This window comes from Ambystoma mexicanum, chromosome 5q (genome assembly GCF_040938575.1).
Source record: "Ambystoma mexicanum isolate Mex_15411 chromosome 5q, UKY_AmexF1_1, whole genome shotgun sequence".
In the NCBI taxonomy this organism is placed as follows: domain Eukaryota; kingdom Metazoa; phylum Chordata; class Amphibia; order Caudata; family Ambystomatidae; genus Ambystoma; species Ambystoma mexicanum.
Window position 1 is genome coordinate 1,340,435,021 of NC_090933.1, and position 17,631 is coordinate 1,340,452,651.

The following is a 17,631-nucleotide window of genomic DNA, read 5'->3' on the forward strand; positions in this document are numbered from 1 at the left end:
GGGTGCGGGCCATCCTCTCAGCAAACCGTCAGCAGGCCCTGGAGACAGGAGGAGGCCCAGGCTCACCCATTAAAATGATGCCCTGGGAGGAAACATGTGCGGAGATGATGGGCACAGAAGCCATCGAAGGTGTTGGCGAAATGGATTGCGGTGATCCCTCATCCGCTGATGCAGGTGAGTGTCATGAGTCTAAACAGTACATTGCATCCCTAATGCAATTCACCGCAAAGGGCCGGCCAAAGAGTCACATCATGTTTGCTTCGTAGACGCCCCCCCCGCAATCATGTCGTAACAAGTGGGACCCAGGATGATGTCAGGTGCAAGGCTGACACCCATATTGGCCATGCCACACAGAAAGCTGGTCAATGTCACTCACCACAGTACTCCGCCAACATGATTGACCCCGCCAACAGTATGCTTATACCATCCAAGCCAAGTTCACTCACCGACCAAATGTCACCAAGACGCTGCTCTCCCAATGTGTTACCATAGGCTTGAAGTCATGATGACCCCCAGATCATTGCTCATGCTGTCTCTCTCTTGCCCCCCACAGGTAGCGGTCATGAAAGTGAGGAGCAGGAAGGCTGCCGGCCAAGTACCTCCCGGGGCAGGGGCAGGGTACAGCGCATACCTGCTGGCAGACATAAGGCCCATACTACACCACCTGCTCCAGCAAACCCCATGGAGGGTACACAACCCCCACCCGCGCACCTGGACATGCCTGCAATTCCGCCGGTAACATGCCCCACGCTGCACCCTGAGGAATCCAGCATGTCAGGGGAGAATGCTGCCATGTGCCTCCTTAGTGTGCCAGACAGCCCCACATCCAATTCCGTGGTCAACGTGGAGGAGACCAATGACTACAGCCCTGAGTCACCATCGTACAGCCAGGTTGCACACAGTGACTCCGGGTCGAGTGATGGGCCAGGTCTCACAGGCGAAGGGGTAACACCTGTCTCACATCAGCCCACTTCCCCTGCCGAAACACCTGAGAGGCCTGCAGGCCCAATACCAAGCCTGCCAACCACATCCCCCACATCGGCCGCAGAAGCTGTGCACTCCCAGAACCTCACGGCCATGATTGAGGAGTTTCTCCGGGACAACCGGGAATCAGGGTTGGTGCATCACAATGACCTGCAGGCTCTGGGCGAGGTCATCACTACATGCACAAACCGGCTCTGCGAGGTGCTCGGCAGGATTGCTGATGCCCTGGAGGCAGCAACCCCCAGACCTCAGCCCCAGCAGGAGGAACCACCCTCCCAGTGCTCCTCCACGCAGACCAGCCCGGTCCGCAGGTCACAACGCTCAATGCGAAAATGATACCCCAGGCTCGGGGAGTGCCCATTGACTATGAAGCCACTCACATGTGGCCTATGTAGTATTGATGGGACCATTGTGGGGCTGTTGTGGGGGGAGGGTGAGGGGGGTGAGGGTGTGCGTGGGAGTTGGGGGGGAGGGGGGTGAGGGTGTGCGTGGGAGTTGGGGGGGAGGGGGGTGAGGGTGTGCGTGGGAGTTGGGGGGAGGGGGGTGAGGGTGTGCGTGGGAGTTGGGGGGGTGGGGGGTGAGGGTGGATGATTATTTGTACACGTTTTCACATTATTATACAATACACAGTTTGGTCTATCCTGGAAAACAGAGTGGACATTGATCATTGTGCATGTGTCTTTTAATGTCTCACAGTGCATGTAGTACATGTATCCCCACACCCAGTGCCCAATGTCCTGTCATCCTCACCCTCTCAGCTGACTTGTGACTCAGAAATATTGGTCAATCAATGCTTGTCGCACGTGACGTCCCTCCTGTGCATCGGCCCCGTGATGCTGTCCTGCCATTCCTTCCTCCTCCTCCTCCTCCTCATCTGGTGGTAGCAGACCCACGTCAGGGGGCAGTGGCACGTTGCGATGGATGCACATGTTGTGCAGCATTGCACATGCTATGGTGATCTTGGCCACCTTCTCGTGGCTGTAGATGAGGGCCCCACCTGACCGGCTGAGGCAACGAAATCGTTCCTTCAAAAGGCCGAAGGTCTGCTCTATCACCACCCGTGTACGGGTATGAGATCTATTGTAGTCCTCCTCGTGCCTGTTTTGTGGGTTGCGGACCGGGGTCATGAGCCACGGCTTCAATGGGTAGCCAGCATCACCTGCATGAGAGTGGAATGAAGGTAAGTGTTCGTGCAATCATGGTGGAGAACTGTGCTAATCTAACATTGCAGCAGGTGTTCACTGGCCATGCACACATGTCCCAGGATACAGTCACCCCATTAAATCGTACAATGGCGTTGACTGTCCCACCCGTATGCATCTCTCTACCCCCCCTTTACCACCCGGGTGGAGTATGCTGACAACCTACTCACAGCCCCAATGGACTGCCATGGCCCTTTCCGGTTACTCACCAAGCAGCCAGGTACGTCGTTCAGCATGTCGCTCCATGTAGCGTGGTAGTGTAGAGTTCCGCAGGACCAAGGAGTCATGAGTTGATCCGGGGTATCGGGCATTGCATTGTGTGATGGCTTTACTAGCATTACACACCATCTGGACGTTGATGGAGTGATATTGCTTGCGATTGCGATACGGCACCTCCATGGCATGGGGAACCACCAATTCTACGTGGGTGCAGTCGATGGCACCTATGCAATTTGGCATGTCTGCAAGTGCATGGAAGGCAGCTTTGGTATCATATGTCTCCTGGGGAGTCCGGGGGAGGCATATGTAGTCCCTTCTGTGCTTGAGGAGGGCATCGAGCACTTGGTTGAGTATCCGGGAAAATATGGGCTGTGATATGCCATGCATGTGCCCCACTGTATGCTGGTAGGTCCCTGTGGCAAGGAAGTGGAGCACAGACACTACGTTTAGTAGAGGGGGGATGGCAGTGCTGATTTCTATTAGGCTCACTATGTCGTTATGTATCAGGGCCACTATGGTGGTTATGGTGTCCCGGTCAAGCCGGTACAGGGTGTGTATCTGCTCTGGTGTGAGGTTGAAGGGGGTGGGTCTGATGCGTGGAATTGGGGGCTGACGGCGTGGTAATAGTGGCTGCACCGGTAGGGCATGCTGGGCCTGTCTCTGCCTCCTTCTCCTCCTGTGTATCCTCTGTGGTGGGGGCTGTGGTTGCTGTGGTTGCTGTTGTTGATGTTGTCGTAGTTGCTGCCTTGCAAGCAGGGCCGCCAGCTCCATGAATGCTGCGAGAATTGGTATCATCTTGGTGTGGGAGGGGGTGTGGTGTGTGGGTGTGCTCCTTTTGTGCTGTGCCTGACTCTATGGACTCCACCTGTGCTGATTGGGTGCACCTGTTCCTCTTTCTGGCACTGTTCAGGGTTGTTAACACCTTCTCTGCGATGCCGGTAATTACGCCATGGCGTTAAGGTACTTTGCGCCCTTGTGGAGCCCGTTTTTACCGTGGCCGCTTTACTTGGGATCAGCACTGGTTAACGCCTTAGCGTTATTTCCGACGTGGTGTCTCGGGCGCGCGACACTGGTCTGCTATTTACGCCGTCGTACTTTACGGCGGCGGTAATTACGGTGTGATGGGTCGGAATAGTCCACGGCGGAAAAGGATGTCGGTATTACTTTACCGCCATCGTTTTTCCATTACCGCCGGACTCGGAATGAGGCCCTATGACACGTATAGTCAGTATACAGTAGAAATGCAAAGAAAGGTAATTCAGGTAATGGTACAGTACCTGCAAGAAGAATGTGTAAGAAAGAAGGTTAGTTGCCCCATAGAATTGTTGGGGATTTGCAAAAGGGCTTTTTCGCCCGACACTTCTTCGGCTGCCTTAGCGCTCGACCTGGCTCTGTTGCTTAGTAAGCGGCCGGAGGTACCTATATCTCAGTTGCCTATGAGAGAGGTTCCTCCGACCTTTGTCCCAAAGGTTGAGATTCCCGCCAACGCTGGGACTGGTGCACCCGGCTGTGGATATCCCTGCACATTATGTATCGCAATTCGTTCACGTCCCGTTTTCACGACAGGAAGTGAACACTATTAGTCAATCAGTTCCCGATATCAGGAAAAACCCGACGGGGTTTTACAAAGAGATAGAGTCCGTCTTGCAGTCCTCTGTGTTCACCTTAAGTGATATTGACTTGCTATTCCCTGTACTCCTACCCGTAGATGTATGGAAGCAGGTTCGGACAATAGACGATGTGCCAGGGTTGGGAGATACGTGGGCTAATATGATTAGGATTGATGGGGAAAGACCAGCAGGTGAGAAACCACCACAGGTAATACTTACTTTGCCTGATAGAATTGTCGCAAAATTAAAAACTATAATTCCAGAGAAAATAATTATTTGGGACAGGCTTACGGCCTGTGTTCAAGGGAAAACTGAAGGCGCCACCGAATTCTTTAATAGATTCGAGCAGGTATTTTCCGACTTCAGTGGGCAGGATTTGGGTACAGAGTCTGAGAAAAGGTTGTTTGTGGACAAATGTGTGCGTGGATTGTTGCCCGACATCCAGTCACAGATTATGTCCTCAGAGCGCTTGGCAGGCAAAATCTCAATCTGAGGTTTTGCACATGGCTCAGTATTATGAGAACCGTGTTAATAATGAGAAGGAGAAAATAGAAAAGAGGAAAGGAGATTTGAAAACCAAAGTATTATTACAACAAATTGTTAGAAACCCCAGAGGAGGCACGACACAGACCAGAGGTCAGTATGTCCCAAAAGGAAATGCTCCTTTGGGTTCTGTGAATATTAATCAATGTGCCAGGAAGGTCATTGGCGAGCACAGTGCCCCGTCCTTCGACAAAGGTCAAACAGTGCGTTTGGGAGTATGGGTAGACGACCCAGGGGCCGCCCTGGAGCAGGGGGCCCTGATAGAGGTCAGTTTTTGCAAGATCCTCAGCAACCTTTTTCACAGGAAAATCAGACCTCGAGTGTGGACTCGAGGAACATATTTGATCACCCTTCTGCTGCCTACCTTTCTGAAGAGCTTCCTTCTGACGATACTCTATTTCAATAGGACTGCCCGAAGCAGGGTTTGGAACCTTCACCTATTCCTGTTAATCAGAAAGGCCCCTACGTTGAATTATTAGTAGGGAATAGGAAACACCAGTTTTTGATAGACACTGGAGCACAGAAGTGCTCCATTGATCATTCTCGGGTTCCAAACATTCCACTGTCAGGGCAAACAAATGTTTCCGTAGGGTTTTCTGGCATACCAATTGTTTGTCCGGTTTCTTCACCGGTGTCTGTTTCTTTGGGTCCCTTTACGGACCATTGCCCTTTTCTTCTGACTTCGAACTGTGGAGAGATTTTGCTGGGGTTGAATTTGTTAAAGAAATTGAATGCAGTAATTCATTGTTCCTCTGATGGAGTACGGCTGACGGTTTCACCACAGCAACTTCCTAATTCTCAGTTTCTGATTCGACCTTTACCTCCTGAGTTTAGCATTGTCCCGGAATGTTTATGGGCGGTTGACGACAATGATGTCGGGGTACTACAGATTGAGCCTGTTAAAATAGTTTTGAAACATGGAATTAAACTACCACGCATTCTGCAGTATAAAATATCAGTTGAGGGCGAGCGTGCTTTGAAATGCATTGTCTCTGATTTTGTGCATCGTGGGGTGATTGAGGAGATTACAGGTAGTTTGTGTAACAGTCCGATCTTGCCTGTATATAAGAAAGGCGACAATGCAATCCCATACCAGTTCATAATTGATCTTCGTGCTATTAACAGAGTTGTCGCCCCACAATTTCCAATCGTGCCTGATGTGACGACGATATTGACAATGATCCCTGCTACGGCTACGCACTTCAGCGTTGTGGATTTAAAAAACGCTTTCTTTAGCATCCCTATACATAAGGAAAGAAGATATTTGTTTGCGTTCACCTTGGGGGGACGCTCATTTACATTTACTAGGGCACCTCAAGGGTATACTGAAAGTCCAAGCATTTATAGTAGAGCTTTGAAAGAGCAGCTCGACACCCTTGAATTGCCACCTACTTGTACACTGCTTCAATATGTCGATGATTTGCTTTTGGCTGCAGATTCTGAAAGTGCTTGTAAAGAAGGCACTATACTGTTGCTTGTTCATCTAGCCAAAAATGGTCATAAAGCTTCGCTCAAAAAATGTCAATATTGTTGTCAGGAGGTCGCCTATTTAGGGTACCTCCTGTCAAAGGAGGGGAGAAGATTGATACCTGAAAGAATAAAACACATTTCTGGCATGTCTGTTCCAAATACACAGAAGGAAGTCAGAGCCTTAATAGGTATGGCTTCTTACTATAGGTTGTGGATCCCGAACTTTTCGCTAGTGATAAAACCGATGTTGGCTTTGACGAAGAAGGGCATTTCTCTGCCACTGCCATGGAAATCGGAACATCAACGATCATTTGAGCTTCTCAAAACGGCGTTATGCTCTGCACCGGTTCTGGGTACTCCAAATTATGACAAGGCCTTTGTGTTGTTTGTGCATGAATGTGATGGATGTGCTTTGGCTGTGTTAACACAGGAACACGGAGGGAAGAATAGGCCGTGCGGCTACTACTCCTCCGCCCTTGATCCTGTCGCATGCGCTTTGCCAAGATGTTTGCGAGCTGTCGCTGCTGTTGCCGCGTCTGTAAAACAGAGTGAGGGAATGGTCCTAGGCCATGATTTGATTTTGATGGTACCTCACTCTGTAGATATCCTATTGAACAAAACCCAAACGCAACACCTCACCTCTGCACGGTTAACAAGGTATGAATTAATTCTGTTTGCCCCGCACATTCAAATTAAGAGGTGTTGTGTTCTTAATCTGGCTGAACTTTTACCTTTCCCGCAAGACACTGTTTGCGGTGGCCAAGAATTACACGACTGCCTGTATACCACTGAGCAAGAAACGAAGGGCAGGATACATCTTATAGATACTCCTTTGGACAATGCAGAAGGGGAGCTGTTTTGTGATGGCTCCTGCTTCAAACTCTCAGATGGTACATCTACAGCTGCTTACGCAGTTACTACATTGAGTAAAGTTGTTGAAACTAAGAGAATTTTGCATAACTCCGCGCAGGCCGCAGAGATTATAGCATTGACCCGAGCTTGTGAACTCTCCGAAGGGCGTATAGTAAATATATACACTGATAGCCAGTACGCCTTTGGGGTGGCTCACAACTTTGGGAGGCTCTGTTCTGAAAGAGGGTTCCTGACCTCACATGGGACCAAGATTCAGCATGGCCCCTTGATAGTGCAATTGCTCTCGGCACTCTCACTCTCTAGGCAGTTAGCGATCATGAAGTGTGCAGCCCATCGTAAGGTCATAGATGATGTGGGAAAAGGGAACGCTTTTGCGGACCTGATAGCCAGGCAAACGGCCACAGACCTTAGCACGGACATGTATGCTTTGAGGGAAATGAAAGATGCTTATATAATGGATGAAGGTATTGGGTCTGTGCGAGATATTCAAACTGATGCCACAGTAGAAGAATCTAAAAGGTGGGCCGAAGGAATGGGGAAACTAGATGATGATGGGTGTTGGGTGGATACATCTGAAGGAAAATGGTTGCTCCCTGATTCATATGTACTGGCAATGGTTACGATGGCACACAGTCCTACACATGTGTGTGCTCAGCAGATCACGAAAATGTTAGAACAAGTTTGGGTGAATAACAAGATTTTGGAGACTGCAAAGAGACATGTTCGAAATTGCATGATCTGCTTACAGCACAATGTGGGTAAGGGGACAGTAACTCAAAGAGGAAGCTTTGGGCCCCCTTCTGTTCCCTTCGAGGTCATTCACTTTGATTTTATTGAGATGGAACGATGTAACAATCTGAAATATGTTCTTGTAATTATTTGTGCCTTCAGTAAATGGGTCGAGGCTTTCCCCGTTAAAGATGCTACCGCCATGACCACTGTCAAGATTATGGTAAAAGAATTCTTTCCTCGATTTGGGCTCCCAAAGGTAATTTGGTCGGACAATGGTCCTCATTTTGTTGCAGCAGTAATTTTGCAGATATGCACAGCTTTACATATTGAGAAACGATTTCACTCAGCTAGACATCCTCAGAGTGCTGGGTTGGTGGAAAGACACAATGGTATCTTAAAGAATAAGCTTGCAAAAACATGTGCCGATACCAAACTGAAATGGCCAGATGCCTTACCTATTGTATTATTGGCTATGCGTACCACACCTCAAACTAAGACTGGGCTTTCTCCATTTGAGGTAGTGATGGGGAGACCTGCTAATATTGGGGTCTCCCAAAACCTAAAGCCCTGAGAGAGGTGGAAAATGTATTGCTTGTAGACTACTGTAACCAGTTAACTAAAAACCTGTATTTCATTTATCACCAGGTGTATTCGGCTTTACCTGTATGGTTCACGGGCCCAGGACACGATATACAGCCTGGAAGTTGGGTCCTAGTGAAGGAAAGAAAGGTCTTCCTGTCTCGCTCCTCGTTGGAAGGGACCCTACCAGGTGCTGTTGGTCACCCAGACAGCAGTGCGGGTGGCTGGGAAGAAACACTGGATCCACGCGACGCATGTCAAGAAACTTCCTCACCCGACGCCACACGTTACAGAAGAAGCAGAACCCCTCGCTGATGCTACAGTCTCTGATCTTGGAGTAGCAAACAGCGCTGTGAGTGCGTCGGAGAATCTCTCTGAGCCCGTGGAGCTTGGGGAACAGTCCATTTCGTCTCCGCACTCTCTTGAAAAATCACTTCCGGAAAACACTGTTTCAAGCTCTGCGACTTCCGTCGCCTCCGACACGTCCCTTCCCTCAGGAAGTGACGACACCTTATTTTCGGATCAAACAATCTTGGGTACCACCAGGTACAACCTTCGACGAAGAAAATAGAACTACAGCACGGGTTTTCCGTGCATTTGGGAAAGGGAAGTGATTGGAAGTTTTCTCTTGTATAAGAAAATTTCTGTTGAACAAAAAGGGATTCTGCTGGCTAGGGTTGGGAAGGACTAAGAAATCGCGCGACCGTAGCATCGCCAGCAACGAACATTGGGGTCGTCGATTGAGGAACTAGAATACCTGCCACCTCCACTGCTGCTCCCCGCACTGGACTTGTGAATAAGGGGGTGACCAACTTGGACAATGAACAATGTGCCTGGGACCCAAAAACGTACTGCTGTGTTTTGATAATGATAATTGTTATTTTTGCAATTACTGCTGTAGGACTTTGGTACTTTGAAGAAATCTATCCTCTAAAACCTCTACTACCGACCGAGATTGTACCAACTGCTTTGACTCCCTCTGTACACCTTCACACTCTGTCCCCTAGAGACTCCCAACATAGACAAAAGTATCATAACAACACTCTAATGATAGTAATGAATGCAACGCATGCCATTTTTAATAAGAGTAATTGTTGGATTTGCACTCATTTACCGCAACATGGGAACAAGGGACTAGGATGGTATATTCACCCTTTACCTTTAACGACTGCTTGCTATGCCTCTCTTAGAGCACTATTCTTTGGCCGTTGGAATGATAGCATCTCAGGGAACTTTGATGGAACTAATTTGAATGATTTCGAGAAACGTGAATTAACTCCCCTGGGATGCTCGCTTTTTGCAAATAGAAGTAGACCTAATGTCGCTTCTATTGGGCCGTCTGATAAACTGTCTCTTCCTTTTCAAACTTTAATTTCCTTTAAAATGGCTCCGATAGGCAATAAGGACGCCGTGCCTCCTTCCTACTCTATAAATCATAGCCCTGATTGGTCCCCTTTTGTGTACAAAGAAACGGCACTCGGCCAATGGGAGATTTTGAAGGTTGTATGAACATTGTAAATTTGATTGGAGAAAACAGGCCTCTGTATGTAGGGGGGCCTGTTTACTTTGTTTGTGGTAGTTTAGCATTTCCCTGGTTGCCCAAGGATTGGCAGGGAACCTGTTATTTAGGAATCCTGTTACCCGGGGTATTTGTAGCTAGTACATTGGAGGTTTCTAAGGCTCGCCCACGGCGGGACAAGAACGGAGATACCCCTGGGCAAGTATTGGGAGATATAGCAAAATCAGTTGTGCCCTTTTGGGGACAAATAACAAACTCTGAGAACATTAGGGGATTAGCAAGGGTACTGGAGAGAACGATCAACCGGACCACGGACATACTCTACAATATGACACTAGAACAAAAAGCAATAAGATTGGTAGCACTCCAAAATCGGATGGCATTAGATGTCATTTTGGCGGAACGAGGTGGAGTATGCAAATTGGTGGGGTCCGCTTGCTGTGTTTTCGTACCAGATTCCTCGCCGACAATTTTTAAAGCAATACAGAACTTGCATATTCTTAGTTCTGAAGTACATATCCCTGTAGGAGATTGGAATCTTAGCACCTGGTTCTGGGATTCTTTACGATCTTGGGGTTGGAAGGTGCTTTCTGTTATTCTAGTTATTTTGGGGATCCTGCTATTCCTTTGTTGCTGTTTTCAATGTCTTCCGATTATATGTGGAATGCTAGGGGGATGTTGTGCCCAAGCAGTGAGCACAATAGGGCATAGAATGTATACCCCAGATGCAGCATCCAAAGAGTTTGTGTTACAAGAGGTTCTGATGAACGACCTAATGGCTATAGATATTACAGACAATGATTCGGGATGTATGGATGACAGTACATGGAGTTATTTGCAAAAGTATTAGAAATGATATTAGCACTTGGCATAGGCCAAAAGGAGGGTCAGTTGGAATTGAAATTATATTATGCCTCCTATCGCAGTATTTGAATGTGTATTGGCCTACGCCAAGTTGTCTAAAATATCATGTAAATAGACTACGCGGCAAGGTCTTGACCTTTACGAAAAGTTATGTAAGTCGCCATCTTGGATTTAGCCGCCATTTTAGGTTCTCTTGTAAAGTGGAAGTCACCCTGAACATCGAAATGGAGGCCGAATAACATTCTGAGTGAGATTCTGGCCGTTGTGACCTCCGCACACACGAATAATTAATATGCCTGCAGGCCACTTGTCGGGGTCGCGAACTGAGACCTTGTCCTATCATTGACCTATGTGTAAATGAACAACTGTATCAGTGGAACTGATCAAAATGCATACATTATAGGATTGACCTGGCAAGGAACCCTAGGCCTGGTCCCGAGAATGGTTAACCCACTAGGGGGTTGGCCAAGGGCTGGATAAAGGATATAAAAGCCCAAGTATTCCAATGCACAGTCTCTCTCTACTAATGCATCGAACCTTCGTTGAAGTTCGTTACGTTACTCTGAGAGCTGAATAGCTATCCGTTTGTCAATTGACTTTGGTAACTGTTGTAGCTTTTTAATAAAGCACTTGTATGTCCTTTGTAACCTGTGTTGGTGTGTTTCTTTTGGGCTTCCCAGCCTTTGATGTTTTACAGAATTGGAAAAAAGAAGCGTTACAGCAGCTTAAAAGTAGGGATAAACATGCACGCCGTCATAAAAGAAATGCCGAAAAAGCGTTGTTATATGATAAAGAAAAACATTCAGAATCAGTTAAAAATATGGATAGGGCTTTTTCACTTGGAATCCAGAAAATTTACCCCTCTAAAGATTTTCATGTTTCCGAAGAATTTATTGAAAAATTGTTAAACGAACGCAGGCCTGGTGCCTCTGCGCCGCCTCCGTAGAGCCGAATAGCTATCCGTTTTTCAATTGACTTTGGTAACTGTTGTAGCTTTTTAATAAAGCACTTGTATGTCCTTTGTAACCTGTGTTGGTGTGTTTCTTTTGGGCTTCCCAGCCTCATATCAATTTTTATGTTTTCACATATCTTGCTTAGTTTATTCTTTAAAATACCGTTCTGGGGCGGTCTACCAGACCGGCACTATCGGGTGTCTGGCCGAATGGAATCTCTTATCTATTTGGAGACCTGCACAAATCTGTAATATCACGGCTGCAATAAAATGCGGGCCGTTATCTGACCATATGACACGGGGTAGGCCAAAACGGGAAAAGTACTCTTTTAGCATAACCTTAGCTGTGGACATAGCTGTGCAATCTTTTAGGGGATAGGTCTATACCCATTTTCTAAATACGCAGACCACCACGAGGACATACTTATAGTTTTCGCATCTTTCCATTTCTATGAAATCAAAATGGATGACTTCAAATGGCATAGAGGGAGTGCCAAAACTTCCTGTTGGTGTTGCTGTCCCTTTTCCAATGTTATGTTGTAAACAAGTCATGCAGTTTTGGACCAATCTGTCAGCTGTTGTTCTAATATTGGGATTCTGCCATACTGTATCTAAATGCTGAATCATTTTTCTAGCACATATGTGTGTAGGACTGTGGGCCATAGTGACCATTGCTAGTACATAGGCATTTGGCAACATCGATTTTTTGTTCTTTTTGTCTGCCCAACAACCTTCAAAGTCTAATTCTGCTAGACCCTCGTGGTCTGAGGGTCCAGCAGAATTAGACTTTGAAGACAGTAGCTTCTGCTTGCATTTCCTTAACTCTGGCAATCCCATTTTCTATCATGCAGGGTACCTATTTCATTGTTTCAACGAACATTTTTGTCTGTAAATCAATGGCAGTATGTTTCACAATTTTGTCTGCAAATACGTTTCCCTTTCCAACGTTACATGTTACTTTTTTAGGCCCTTTGCATTTCATTATTGCTAAACGTTTGGGAAGCGCAAGTGCAGACAGCAGTCTCGCTATCAAAGTGCCATGTTGGATTTTAGTTCCATGTGATGTCAGGAAACCTCTTTCAGCCCATAATCAAACTAAATTGTGTACCACCCTAAATGCATACTGACTGTCAGTATATATGTTTACATTCAGGTTTCCAGAAAGTTCACATGCTCTAGTCAACTAGAGTCAACTCTATTATCTCTGTGGCTTGTGCTGAGTTGTATGGGATTCTTTTGCTTTCAACAATGCTTTTCAGTGTAGTGATGGCATATGCAGCAGTTGATGTACCATCTGGCAATTTAAAACAAGAACCGTCACAGAACAGTTCTCCATCTGGCTCTTTCTGTGGGGTATCAGTTAAATCAACTCTTCCTTTTGTCTCTTGCTCAGTAACCATTATACAATCATGGGGGAATTCTTTCTCACCCCCTCTCATTGGGAGGGGGCATTAACTCGGCTGGATTTAAAGCGCAGAACCTTGAAATTTGAATATGCAGTGCAAAAATGACAATTTCGTACCTTGTTAATCTGGCTGATATAAGGTGTTGCTTTTGTTTTCTATTTAAAAAAATGTCCACTGCATGGGGCACCATAACGTTTAAAGCGTGACCTAAAACCACACCCTCGGTTTGTTTGACTGACGCGTCAGCTGCAGCAACAGCTCACAAGCAGCGCGGTAAAGCACATGCAACAGGATCCAACGGGGAAGAGAAGTAACCGCACAGTCTATTTCTCCCTCCTTGTTCCTGAGTCAAAACAGCCAAAGCACATCCATCATTCTCATGCACAAATAACTTAAAATTCTTGTCATAATTTGGTGTTCCCAAAACTTGAGCTGAATATAATGCAGCTTTGAGCAGGTCAAATGCTTCTTGACATTCCATGTTCTATGGCAAAGGTAAGGTAACATCTTTCCTTGTCAATGCCACTATTGGTTTCACAATCATCGAAAGGATTGCGATACACTGCTACAATATGAAGCCATGCCAATTAAAGCCCTGACTTCTTTCTGCGTCTTTGGAATAGGCATACCAGAGATGCTTTCTATCCTTTCTGTTGTCAATCTTCTTCCCTCCTTCAAAGGGAGGTAGCCTAAATTGGATACTTCCTTTCGACAATACTGGAAATTCTTCAGCAAAGCTTTGTGTCCATGCATTGCCAAATGTGTCAATAGTACAATTGTACTTTCTTTACAAATTTCTTCTGTGTCTGCTGCTATTAACAAATTGTCTATGTATTGTAGCAAAACACAACCTGTTGGTAGTTCTAGCATATCCAGTTGTTCTTTTAAGGCTCTCCTGTAAATACTCGGGCTCTCTGTGTAACCCTGCGGAATACGTGTGAATGTAAATGAACGTACTCCTAGAGTAAAAGCAAATAAATATCTGCTTTCTGGATGTACTGGAATGCTAAAAAATGCATTCTTCAAATCTACAATGCTAAAATATGAAGCAGATGCTGGGATCATAGTCAAAAATGTTGTCACATCCGGGACTAATGGGAATTGTGGATCAACAACTTTATTCACTCTGCGCAAATCAATTATGAAAAGATACAGTATATCATTACCTCCTTTCTTGGAAGAATCGGACTATTGCAAGTGCTACCAGAAATTTCTTCAATCACTCTTCTTTTAATGAAATCCGACACAATGCATTTCAATGCTTTCTCCCCTTCCACCGAAATTTTATATTGTGGAATACGCGGCAAAGTAATTCCTTCTTTTAAAACAATTTTCACCGGCTCTACTTTTAAACAACCAACATCGTTATCGTTAACTGCCCATATACAAGTCGGTACTTTACTCAATTCAGTCGGTAATGGTTTGTATACAAATTATGACACAGGAGTTTTTTGTGGTGCTATTGTCAAATACACTCCATCAGGAGAACAATAAATAACCGCATTCAATTTCTTCAGCAAATTTAATCCCAACAAATTTTCGCCGCAATTTTTCGTCAAAAGAAATGGGCAAGACTCAGTAAATGGCCCTACTGTTATAGGTACTGATTGTGACACTGGACTGATTACTGGTGTACCTGAGAACCCTACTGAGACATTGTCATGCCCTGACAGTGGTATATCTGGAACCTGGTGATGGTCAATTGAATATTTTTGTGCACCTGTGTCCACTAGAAAAATGTGTTCCCTATTCCCAACCTTCATTTCTACGTAGGGCCCTTTATGGTCTATGGGAATAGATACTGGTTCCAACCCCTGTCTTGGGCTGTCCTAGTAAAACAATGCATTGCCCTTATTGTCAAAAATATTTCCATAATTCGTGCTATTTCCTTGATGTTGATTCTGATTCTGATTCTGTTTCTGATTCCCCTGGTTATTCTGAAGTTGTGGCGCTCTCTGGTTTCTATTCTGTCCTTGTGATCCCGGGCAGCCTCTATTCTGTCTTCTCGGGAAAGCCCTATTCCGATTCTGAATCTGCGGGCACTGTGCTCGCCAATGGCCTTCTTGTCTACAATAGGCACATTGATTAATTCCTTTTGGACCACCCTGCATGTTGGAAAATTGGGCTCTGGATTGTGCGTTCCCGCCAACTCTATTATTGTTTGCTACCTGCTGCATTAATACTCTCGTTTTCAAATTTCCTTTGCCCCTTATTTCGAAGGGATTGTGTCCTCCGACGTATTCCTTATCTTTGATAATTCGTCTCCAGCTTGCTGGCCTCTGAAATTTTTTTCAGCAGAGGGCGCTGCGCATCGACGTCCGTCGAGTTGGTGTCCCTCGACAGCCACGTCACCATGCCCATAAATAGCCACGCGCAGCGTCCGTTGCTCAGTTCCGTTTTTCCGCGCTTCGTGAGGCCTCGGAATATCGTTGCTCAGTTCTTCAGTCAAATATACTTCATTATTCCTCGTGAATACTGACTCGTACTCGATGGCTTCCTAATCCGAACCGACGACTCCACGGTCCGGCTTAAAAAAATGTCGAGACTGTGCAAAGAAAATGTCATTGACGGATCCTCACAGGATCTGTTTGTGGTGCCTGGGAGTCGAGCACCATTGTTCGGAGTGCGAGAACTGCATGTCCATGACGGCGAAAGCCTTGAAGGAGCGTAAGGGGAAGCTCGAGAGAGGTAAGGCAGTTAAAACTCGGAGTCGAGACATTCGTCTCCTCGCCATCACAAAAGACATTCTCGTTCTAGATCTCAAAGCAGTTACCATCACTCTTCAAGATCTAAACATTCAAAGAAGAGACATCCAAGATCCCCTTCCTCGTCTTCTTCTTCCGTTTCCCCGAAAAGGGTCTCCTGCCCCACAAAACATAGCTCTCAGGCTGAGTGGGAAGAATTCAGGAAAAAGATGCTTAGCGTCTTCGAGAAAGCGGCCTTGACCACCTCGAAGACTGCTGAGGGTGATACCCTGGGTGAAAGACCCGAAAGATCAAAACGCACCCGGCGAAAGAAGCTACTCGAGAGCGTCACGAACCCTCGAGTAAAGGCAAGGTCGCATCTTCGACGCCATCGAAGATCCCTTGGATGCATAGATCTGCGTCTTCGACGCCATTATCGAAGGGTTCTTCGACGCACAGGTCAGTCGATACGACGCCATCTTCGACGCCGACCTTGACGCCGAGAAAGGACAAACCCACGGCCACCTCACAGCCAGTGGCCATACCCAGAGCCTCGATTACGAGAATGTCGTTGACAACCTCGAGTAGAATTCCGATACTCTCCAGTTCCTCGAGGCCTCTACCAACTTTCTCGACGCCTTTTTCGATGGCTTCGAAGCCTTTAACGTCCGCTTCGACGACGTTGACGTTTTCTCAGCCAATTATGACGAATTTGGCCCCTTCTGCTCTGGAAATGGGATTTATACCATTTCCAGGATCTGATCATTCCAGAGCCTTAGCATCTAGTTATGAGGAAGGGGAGAATTCGGATCAGGAGAGACCTTTTGAGTTGCAGGGATCTGCAACTCCTGTACCAGAGGAATTTACCTCTGAGGAAGGTAGGTTTAAGGACCGCCAAGAATCCGTACATGAAGCAAGTGGGTTGGACACTTCCCCAGAAGTGGAATTTGCCAAACCAGACCCAGGGGAACATGCTGAAACCCCGTATAGAACCTTGATGGCAAGGATAATAGAGTTTATGGAGTGGTCTACACCTTCACCTGCTTTTCAGCAAGACAACCTCACAGACATTTTGGTTAAAGGTCCACAGGAGGATCCTGTGGTGCCATTTCATACGGCATTACAAAGGAAAATATTGGCAAACTGGGAAACCCCTGAGGTTATCCCGGCTGTTAACAAAAAATGATATAGGGTGTCTACTGCTGACCCTGAATATTTATCCAAACACCCAACTCCGGAGAGTCTGGTTGTTCAGGCAGCAACTTCATCAGGTAGTAAATCGGCTTACCCTACTGTTCCACAGGAGAGGGATGACAAGAGATATGATTCTATGGCCAAAAAAGTCTTTTCTGCATGTAGCATGGCGTTGAAATCCATCAATGCTACTTGTACGCTCGCAAGGTTCAGCCACACACTTTGGGAGTGTGCTTCATCAGCGGCTGACTGCCTTCCGGAGGAAGAAGAAAGGGAAGCGTTTCTCAACATCATTAAGGATGGTAAGGACGCAATGTGCGAATCCCTTCAGACTGGTATTGATTCTGCTGACAGCATCAGCAGGGCCATGGCGGCAAGTACAACAACCCGGAGATTTGCTTGGTTGCGAAAGTCTGGTTTTGCTCCAGATGTGCAAAGCAGACTCTTGAATATGCCCTTTGACGGCTCTTCTTTGTTTGGTAAGAAGGCGGATGACAGTTTAGAAAAGCTTCAAACATCAAAGGCAGCGGCAAAATCCCTGGGAGCTGCAATCCGTCAGACACCATATCGCCCCTCAGGAACCTCTTGGAGAGATAAGTCCTTTCGCTTCTACTCCGCATTCGGAAGAGGCAGAGGACAGCCGGTTCAAAGGGGTCAGAAAAAATTCACCCGAGGTGGACAGGTTAAAAATACAAAAGCTGCAGCAGCAGCAGGTACCTCTTTACCCTTAGCATCTGCATCAGCCGCCTCCAAACCACTCTGAGGACTCTCCTCACAAGACACCAGTAGGGGGCAGGTTA

At 46.7% G+C, this 17,631-nt stretch overlaps 1 protein-coding gene across 1 annotated transcript in view; it reads left to right on the forward strand.

The window, feature by feature from the left end:
- LOC138498107 (uncharacterized) overlaps window positions 1–17,631 on the forward strand; it is a 464,475-nt gene that overhangs the window by 83,208 nt on the left and 363,636 nt on the right. The window lies entirely within an intron of this gene.